Consider the following 10593-nt stretch of genomic DNA (forward strand, 5'->3'; position numbering starts at 1 on the left):
AAAATTAACAAATATAATTGGCTAGACAATATTATTTGTATCTGACGTTTGAATAATTAGTTAACGCCAAAAAAACAATACCTATTTAAAACACCGACTTCTCTGGCAAACCTGTCATTCGAGTCAACGTCATGGTCAAAATTTTCTCATACATTTTCATAACCAACAAACATTTTTACAGAACCAAGAACTCAATTAAAACAACACAATAAATGCAGACATATGCTATGAACTCATATAATACAATAAATAAAAGTAAACGAAAACTCAAGTTATATGACTAACTGGATGCAAATACAACGAGTTGTTATCCGAATAAACTTCGACTATTCTAAACAGTAATCACTATATCGAGAAGAGTCATTGTCTTCAAAAATGAAGTGAAGTAGTTTTGTTTTAATTAAAATATAGAAAAGTATTTGCGGTTGTCATGCACCGCCATACTGCTTATATTTGTTTTTGAAAAGTAATAATTAAATATGTAAATTAGGAAATAAAAACAATATTTGCTTATCTAGCTTTCTAAAATGAGTAATATCAAACTCCTTTTTTCTTTAATACATCACATTAGTTCACTATTTAATATTTTTAATGGCACTGTTCATTTCGTACTGTACTGACAATACAAATCGTTTTTATTAGTAGTCGACCGCACTGCCAACAATTGTACCTGTTTGGTACCCATGTAGAATAGCATACTAGGAAAGAAGAACTAGGTTTATGTTAGAAGTGGCATATGTTAGATGTTAATTATAGAAACACCATCATTTTCAAAAAGTATTATAAAAATAGGAACTCTCAAAATTTGAAAACACTAAGACATTTTTTTTTTTTTGACAACATAGTACAAGATTGACTCAAATCAGCCAATCTGAAAAGACATTGTTTACATAGGTAACTAAGTGCAGAACTGTACGGGACTGTGCGAACTCGCCGCGCTAAATTATCCGCTTTACTATTTTGAGCTCGTGGAACGTAGACTAACGAGAAAGAAGCAAACTCCTCCTTGTCTGCCTGAATGTCTTCCAAATAAGGCAAAAAAGCTGGCCACTCTGCAGGCGAAAACACCATCTTCACTAAGTCGGAGCAGTCGATGAGAAAGATGACAAATTGATTATCCGCTCCAATCATACAGTGCATAGCCCAGACGAGGGCTTCAAACTCAGCATGAAGAGGGGAAAGGCTACGGCGAAGGTTGGCTGCTCCCATAGTGGGGGCGTCGCCCCAGGGCGACATACAAAACCATCAACAAAACAAATATGACTCGAGAGAGACCTACGAACCCCTAATCCCCCACCTCCGTCGGGAACACCTGCGCCAGGATTTTCTGGGACTAAGTGTAACGCCCGTGTCCCAAAGAAAAGTGGAAGAACCGATCAATTTATGTGAAATCATGAAATTGCCCAGTTTGGTTTAAGTTCACCCGGTTTAGAGCAGGTTTTGGGAAACCCTAAGTGATACATTTATAATGAAATGGACGCCTCTTCTCTCTATTTGGTCGTGGCTGTTATTCAATACTTGTGTTGAGAGGAAAGAGATATAGAGAGAGGAGAGAGCCTATTGTGGTGTGAAGGAGATTAAAGGAGAAGGAGCAGAATCGTTAGGGTTTGGGAAGAAACAGTTTCGATATATCAAATCGTTGTCAAAGGTAACGAAATTTGGTAGTGTTATTCTCAAGCCTTTCATCGTCATTCTCCTTTTTACAGAAGTGGATTTGGATTTAAACTCGATGAGTTATGTGCAGTTTCGTGAGACACGTTTTCTCAGACGCGAGTTGGAACCATCGGGGATTATAACTGAGATTGTGGTCTCGTCTGGTTTCTGATCGGCACGAGATTTTGTGGGAAGCTTCGTGACGTCTCGGACTAGCTTTTCACCGGAGGGATTTGATAGTTAACGGTTGGTTTTTATTTTAGGGTTTCGTCTTTAAGATTGTTCTTTTCTGATGTTTCTGTCCAGTTTGCTTCAAGGTTGTTTTTGGTTGTGTCACTTGTTGTAGGACGTTTCTGGACTGTTTCAGACGCAAGGAGAATTTCTCCTGGTTGTATTTGTTGTTAGAATCAGCTTGATAAGGTGAGTGCGTGACCATGAGCTTATCTAAGCGATTGGGTTGTATAACTTGTTTTGTGTGAAGTTGTGTAGGTGTGATGAATGTGTTATTGGATGTTCTGTTCAATGTCTGGTTTGTTATGTTTTATTTGTGGTTGTACTCTTGATTTGCTTGTGTGTATAGCTCGTAGATGGGAGGATCGTCTCACTGGGTATTTCTGGTAATACTCACGCATCTCATTGTGTTTGTGGTGCAGGTATTGTGTAGTGTGGAATCATGGCGATGAGGAGGAGGATGATCTAGGGTCTCGGTTGTGTGTTGTTGGACTTGGTTATATTGTTTATGTTGGAACCTTGGATAGAGTTATGCTAGGTTGATGGATAGAATGCTTAGGAATGTTATTGCATTGATGATGTGTTGGTTCTGTATGTTGGTATGTTTCCGCTGTGCATATTGGTTGTTATCGGTTTAATGAGGAATTGTGGTTTGGGTGGTTTAATTAAGTAGTATGAGATGCTTAATTATGTATTGTACTTATTTTAAAAAAAACGGGTCCGGTTGTTTTACTAAGACCATGTCCTCTGACTGAGCCAGAGCCCATGCTTTTGCCTCATCCTCTGCTATCCACAGGATTGTAAGGGGATTCGAATCCAGATTACTGAAAAGTTTATCATTTCAAGCTTTCCAAATATACCATAGATACCAGGGAAAAACCTCATGTGTTGGAACAGTTATAAACCGCCAAAAAAAGAAAATCCATGTTTGTGTAAACCGACTCCGAAGGAAAATAACCCAGCCCGTCGGAAACTGCGACAAAACCCAAATCTGTTCGGCCGGCGGGCATTCAAAGAGGGTGTGATTTATCGTCTCCTCCTGAAGTCCACAAAGTCCACACATAGCATCACCACTCATTCCACGTTTCCGCAGATTAGCTGTAACTGCCACACAACCTGAAAGCACTTGCCACAAGAAATGACGAAGTTTCGGTGGACACCTAATTTTCCACACAAACGCCCGGAGATGTGCAATGTCTGGTCCAAATACTGTCGGTTCAGTGGAAGCCGACATATTTGAACGAAGAACGTGATAACCTGATTTTACCGAATACTTACCAGACGTAGTAAAATGCCAACCCAGCAAGTCCGGTTTATCCGGTTGGCACAGGGGTGTGGCAAAAATTATAGCAACATCTTCCGGTATAAACGTAGCCGTAAGTTAAAGCCATATCCCAGGTATTAGAACTCATGGTAATAAGATTTGAAACTCGAAGCAGATGATCGTAAGACGACCCTGTACTCAGTGCTGGTCTCGAGGATTGAGCAGGGATCCATGGATCAGTCCATATGGAAATGGAAGCACTAGATCCTATTCGTTTAATAAGTCCTTTGTTTTTCAGAGAGCGAGCAGACACTAAGACATTTTACAGTTAAAAAATCAACCTCTTTCTTTGGTTTTATAAGCATACTAGGTTATTTAATAGAAAAAATTATTATTATATTTTTCATTAAAAGTAGAGATAGAGAAAACATATTTCTGTAAGAATAACTGCCAATAAATTTTAATTTTGAAGCTCATATTTATTTATCAGAGTGCCAAATTTAGCCGAGTTAACTAATCCAATCAAGACAAATATACAAAAACAAAACTATGACGCTTATAACTGAAGAAAAATAAAACTCTCAAAATATGATTCATAACATACTTTGGCCGTAGAAAAATGTTAGATTATATGCATATTATTCACTGTCGATCTAAAACAACCACCCACGCAAAAAAAAAAAGGTTTCTGGTTTGTGAGAAAATAAAAATATAAAAAGCAACAGGTCAAGTGTAAGATTTGGGAGTCCCACCATTTCATCGCTTAAGATTTCCCCGTCCCATCTCTTTTTGACGTCATATTGTATCTTCCACTATTATATCTTCTCCTAACTTTAATAATCATTATCTTTTTGGCTAATTGCTTTTGGAAAGAAAAATCGAAAACATTATCGAAGTTACGAAGCTGCGGAGAGAAACAGATGATCATTTTAAACCGAGAAGAAGAAAAAGAGGCGACATGAGAAATTCGATCACTGTTATATTTTGTATTGGATTTATGTATATTTTACAAAATCAAACTTTGATATGAATAAAACTCTGAGAAATATCCGATCATTCTTTTATTTCTCTCTTTCTCTTACTGATCGTACGTTTTAATTTTAAGGTTGACTGTTTAGCCAAAACCACCCAAAAAATTAAAGATTGTAAATATTTATCCTTCAATCATTAATCTAATATATAATAAAAATTTCATTGAATATTTTTTTCTTTCTAATCCACCTATTGTCGTAACTATAGTATAAGTGGAAGTTTAGAAATAAAGAAAAGTGATAAAGTATATATGGTGCGATTCTTATAGTCACAAAAAAAATATATTTTATTTTATTTTTATTAGAATCACACTGAACTGTGCGGTTATGTTTATGCATGAATTTAATCAATCTAAAATATCAATATGTGAGGTGTAATAAACCTTTTGTTTTTCTAGAATGTCTTAATTAGAATTTATTCCAACAACAACAAAATAATCAATAACGAACTACAAAGTTCTGATGTAATGATTTATCAAAATTAAATTTACCTATATTTAATTATTAATTATTTTTCTTCATCGAAGCTTTACAATGTTCCAAATATATCGTATTCGAAATGTAAAGTTTCTATCACTTATTGAGCAATTAAATTGTATATGACCATGTGGTTCATTTGATTATTATTTTTTTTTTTTGTATTGATGAAGATAAAATAAATACAAAACTGATCCTTTCAACAAATTGATATTAAGTTTGGTCCTACCAATTTCTACGATTTTTGGTTATATATATTTTCCATGATTTAATCCATTGCTTTTTACAAATAGTTGCTCATTTTCAAAAGAAAAAAATTTAGTTTTCATCTCGCATAGGAAAAAAATAAATGATAGTGTGGTTAATAATTAACAATGTGATTTGGAGTGAGCATGTTCGTCAATCAAAAGTTTCCTTCAAACTTACTCTTATATTTTGTGTTAAACAATGTTGGGGAGTTTTTATTTTCTGTATTTCTTACTTATTAGGATTAGTGTCATAATTAAGGTGACTTTAACTTAATCTTGTGAATATAATGGAGAATTATCCATGCTTACGTGAAGATGAAAACAATATAACTACTAAAACAATTGAGGAGAAACGTCCATACTTACTTTATAGTTTAAAAAATATATATAGTTTATCAAAAAACAAACATCCATACTTGTTATAGATAACATATAAGCCCATTCCACATTTTGAAATTTAAGGCACTTAGCTTGTTCTCTATAAACTACAAAGTACTTATATACGAAAAAAACAGTAGGTACAATTTCACACACTGCCTACATTTATCGCCCATGCCTTTCATTTACATTTTTTTTTTTTTTTGTCAAGCCCATAAGTGGGTGATTTAGATTAAACCGGAACCAAAAGTGGTACATTACAAACCGAACGGATAGCTGATTTTGCCAGTTCATCCGCTTGTCGATTGAGTTTTTGACTTACAAAAGAGAAAGAAATTTCATCAAACAAATCAGAAAGTTTTAGGATATCATGGAAAATTCCATAGAACTCCTTTGATGGAGACTTTGAAGTGATGGCTTTGATCAGCATCTGTGAATCAGAAACCAAAAATTTTTTTTTTAACGCCCAGATCTAGGGCATGTTGGAGATACCATTCATTTACATTTTGTTCACATTTTTAGTATAAATATCTGACGATAGATAAATATGTATGTTTGAACATTGGAGAGTTTTGCAAAGCTACTACGAAATTTTTTTCTGGCATGGAAGAAATGTTCTCTAGTACCAAACACACTTACTAGATTTTCCGTATATGTATTGTCTCATAGCTATTGGATTTGTTGTTTGGCAAAAAAAAAAAAAGCTATTGGATTTGTTATTCGTAATGAAATAATATATTCCACTATTCAATTCATTTTTTTAACATCTTAAAAACTTTATTAATATCAATCGGAGTACAATGTTATCAATGAGATTACAGATACAAATACAACCAATGGATAATATTTATTTTTATTTTATTTTAAATTATAAGAAATGTAGTAAAATGAGTTAACCAGAGATAGTTTTTAAAAACGTTTTGACGTCAGACGAGCCAGATACGGCTATTGATATAATAAACATGTAATACAACATTTGGTATATATTATGAAGTTTGGGCCCATATTGTTATAAACAACTAATTCTGTTTTTATGGGAAAATTTAATTGTTATTATTATTATAGCTAATAAATTTCAATGGCCGTATATAAACCAATAGTACTATTATATAAGCATTAGTACATGATATACATTTTGCTTTAATTAATACAGTACATCCTTTCTCCTGACAAACTATACCCTTTATTTCAAATTAATCGCTAGTAACATACTACATTAATAATCTAAAAGCGAGCATGCAAAGGAATCATCTACGATAAAATGATTACAATGCATCTTATATAAAACAATGAGATCTACAAATTGCTACAATAAGATAATCATGAAATTATTTTTTTCAGGGGATTTCGCGGAAAAGAAAGATACCTTAAATGAAACATTTTTCTCTTTTAAGGATGTTTTCTTTAATTAGTACACATTGACCCTCTCTTTTGTGCCAAAGGAAAATAAAAATTAAAAGAAAAAGAACATTTCTTTAGTGAAGGATTCTCCGCAACTTGTAACCTAAATTATATAGTAACTGTAAGAGTACCTAACCATATATTAAATTATAATCGAAGGCAATTTGGTTCAAATATCGTACCTCATGTGTGACTCATGAGCATCCAACTTTTGTTAAAGAGTTTAGTTTTATGAAACCTCCGTACTAGTTCAACTTACTTTTGTTTTATTTTGGTTAAACTGAAATAAAAATACAAATAGCTAGGGCAGCTTTCCTTTTAATACCACATACTATAAACAATATTGATTCATATGTTACTTTATATTATATTGCTTTCTTTTCTTACCAGAATACTATAATTCTATAAACAATTTTGACCCATATGTAACTTTATATTATATATTGCGAAAGATAAGTTGTTTCGTGAACCTAAACGTCTCATCAACTATAATACTTCTAAACGACGAGATGATTAACTAGCTCCTTTTTAAAACGATGAGATTATTACGACATAGCCTTGTTAACTAACGAATTTAGTTATTACTGTAAAACAAATCAGATATTTAATTAGTTCTTATGGCTATGTATTATATCAAGACTCAGTGACCTAAATTAGTAGCAAACCATGATTAGTGAAACTCAACTTAGTCTTATTAGGGCATCTCCAACCCCACTCTATTTTAGAGTCAAAACTCTATTATAGAGCAACATTTGCTCCAACCCTACTCTATATTTTACTCTAAAATAGAAAAAATGATGGGATTGCTCTATATATAGAGTAACTCTATTCTCACATCTACTTTTTTACACTACCTCTATTTTCAACTCTAAAATAGAGTAATACATTGGAGAAAAACAATGCTCTATTTTAGAGTTACTCTATTTTAGAGAAAAAAATAGAGATATACATTGGAGATGGTCTTAGTCACCTTTTAGCAGTGATCGAAGAGCGAGGTACGCGTAGCGAGTATTTTTATTTTTGACCTCTAGTAAGAGAGAGTCGTTGACCACTATTATTTGGAGTTATATCTGCAGAAATTTATGTTTTTTTAATCATTCTAAAATTTTTTAATCAATGTAAAACAAGTAGGTCAGACACATTAAGTCAAGTTATAAACTTTTTTTTCATTTGTTTATTCAGTCAAGTTATAAGCTTGTAGAGACAACATTAAACAAAACATACCAACAAAGATTTTCTTTGTAACCTCGTAAGAGCATTAGATGATGACAAGAGACAAGACTTGAAGCTAAAATGTTAATTAGGCTGTTTTCTAATTATTAAAATGGGCCCCACACATTCCCTTAATGAAGCGAAACTATTTGACAAACGAAATAAAGAAGTTAAAAGCTGTAGTATTATAAAAAAATTAATGTTATCGTTAACAATGATTAGTGTTAATTAAAAAGGAGAAACCAACACAACAATTTAAGACATGTTCGAGTGTCCGAAAAGACACTGATAACCCTTGTCTACCTTAATTCTAAGCCTTGCGATTAGTGCTAATTAGGGCATAGTACTACTGATGCTTATATTTAAAAAGCTTGAGTTAGATTCTTTTCACCATTTGCGCCGTTTCAAAATAAAAAAGAAGAAGAAAAAAGTAGTCAAATGCAATCTAAATGATGATATTTTTTATTTTCACTTTTGATCAAGTGTCATATTGGATTTACTTTCACACACACACATATATATATATATATATATGCCCAATCTACATATTATATATATAGTAGATCAGACATTTTCTATATTTGGAGAGAAAAACAAAAAATTCGTGAATACGATAAAATAATTATTTATAAATGACATAAAAATCGGGTATTACGGATTTTGCCGCTTTTCATTCCAATTATTTTGAATCTGCTATTTTAATTTCTTCAAATATTTTACATTTGCCACTTTTAATCACTTTAAAATCTATACATTTGTGAATTTTTTTGCTAAAAAACATACTTCATAACAAATACTAAACCCTACAAAAAAATGAAACCAAAAAAACCCAAACATAATGTGTAAAATTGTGTTTAAAAATCTTTAAAAATGGCAAAATCCATAAATGCCACTAAAAAAGTGGCTTTTTCATAATTAACTCCATAAAAATCTCAAATATAAAATATAGACTTTACCAAGTTATATATTTCTCTCTTGTAGGTTATACAAAAAATTATAATTATCAGCATTAAAATTATTATAATTTTAAATAGAATATAAAAGCACTTCACAAGGTAACTATGTATCTGTTATAGTTTCTTTCTTTTATAAAATTAATGAGCCATTTAGAAGAAGAAGAAGAAGAAAAAAAAAATACTATTGTTGAGATGTCACTGTTTTTTTTAATCTGCTGTGATTTTTTAATTTTTATTTTTGTAAAAATAATAATAGAAAAAGAAAGCATGCTAAAACCTGAATTGAGGGTTATATTGGTTAGTTCCTTCTTTTTTGGTATCATATTGGTTAGTTCTTATAATGGCTAGCTATAGGCAAAACAATAAGAAGAAAACGAATTACAAGTTTTTTCTTAGGGTGGTTTTCATCCATTAAATAGACCGTGCCATATAGTTAGAAAGAACCTTAAATTGGAAATTTGGAATCAATATTCAAATAAACTATTAATTATGTCCTCCAAAAAAACACTACACGAAATGGATCCTACTATCCTAGCGTCTTAACTCGCCTCCCTAGAGATTGTTACGGGATATATATATATATATATATATATATATATATATATATATATATATATATATATGTAGTCCTGCTATTTCTGGTTTCTCAATATATATTTTGACCAACCACGTTGTCTCATTCTACAATGAGAGTCAGAAAGTTGTTTTCCTTTTGCTGGTCGCCCTAACTATGAAAGAACCATATATACTGTAAACTATGAGAAGAATCGAATTACTTATAAATTTTGTATGTACTTACAATTTTTGGTATAAATTTACAGTTAAGTGTTTATTCTGTTGCCAAAGATAGTTGTCACATGGACTTGCATGTTTGTATTCCCAAAGTCCTTATTTTTACTTAATTTTCACGCATTAGATTATGGCAAAGGCCAAGTGTATGTTCGGTCGATCATTTCAATAATAGTACATCGTTTAGGGCATCTCCATCCCACTTCTATATTTGCTTTTTAACTCTATTTAGAGTAAAATCTACTCCAACCCATCTCTATTTCTACTTCTATAATAGAGATCTCTATTTTTTCCTCTATATATAGAGGAATTCTATTTTTTCCTCTATAATAGAGTTGAACTTTTTTATTTATAAAATGGTCCTTAAACTTTTAACACTTTTATATTTATGATCAAAATAAATAAATTATATATTTAATGGTCCTTAAACTTTTAACACTTTTATTATTTTATATGATGCAATGTATTTCTTTTAATAAATGTGATATTTAAATAATATTTATGAATGTTAAAAATTTAAATAATATCATAATTTTATGAAAGTTTCACAAATACTAAAATAAATGGGTTAGTTTACAACTTTTATAAGTAAAAGGTATTAATAGTAAAGTAAAAAAAGAATTTCTACAGAATATTCTTTTTTAGAGGAAAAAGTAGAGGTATCCATTAGAGCAAAAATTACCTCTATTATAGAGTTCCTCTATTTTAGATGTAAAAATAGGAAAAACCATTGGAGATGATTTTAGGCAAGGCTCTTGGAAATAAATGCTAATAATAATAGTCAAAGTTATAGAGTACTTAGGTTTTGGAGAGAAGTAAACGTTTTTACTTCTGAATACACAATCTGAACACACACACACACAAAAAAAAAAAAAATTCAAAATTACTCTAAGATACTAGAGAGAGGCTATTTCATTAATAAACCAAATTAATAAACCAAAATTATTAATAAC

At 31.4% G+C, this 10593-nt stretch overlaps 1 long non-coding RNA gene across 1 annotated transcript; it reads left to right on the forward strand.

Annotated features, from left to right (window-relative positions):
- LOC104757378 lies at positions 1871–2344 on the forward strand. The gene is made up of 3 exons (XR_762419.1): positions 1871–1899; positions 2000–2073; positions 2307–2344. It is a non-coding gene; the product is annotated as an uncharacterized LOC104757378 (long non-coding RNA).

The sequence above is a fragment of the Camelina sativa genome, chromosome 17 (genome assembly GCF_000633955.1).
Source record: "Camelina sativa cultivar DH55 chromosome 17, Cs, whole genome shotgun sequence".
In the NCBI taxonomy this organism is placed as follows: domain Eukaryota; kingdom Viridiplantae; phylum Streptophyta; class Magnoliopsida; order Brassicales; family Brassicaceae; genus Camelina; species Camelina sativa.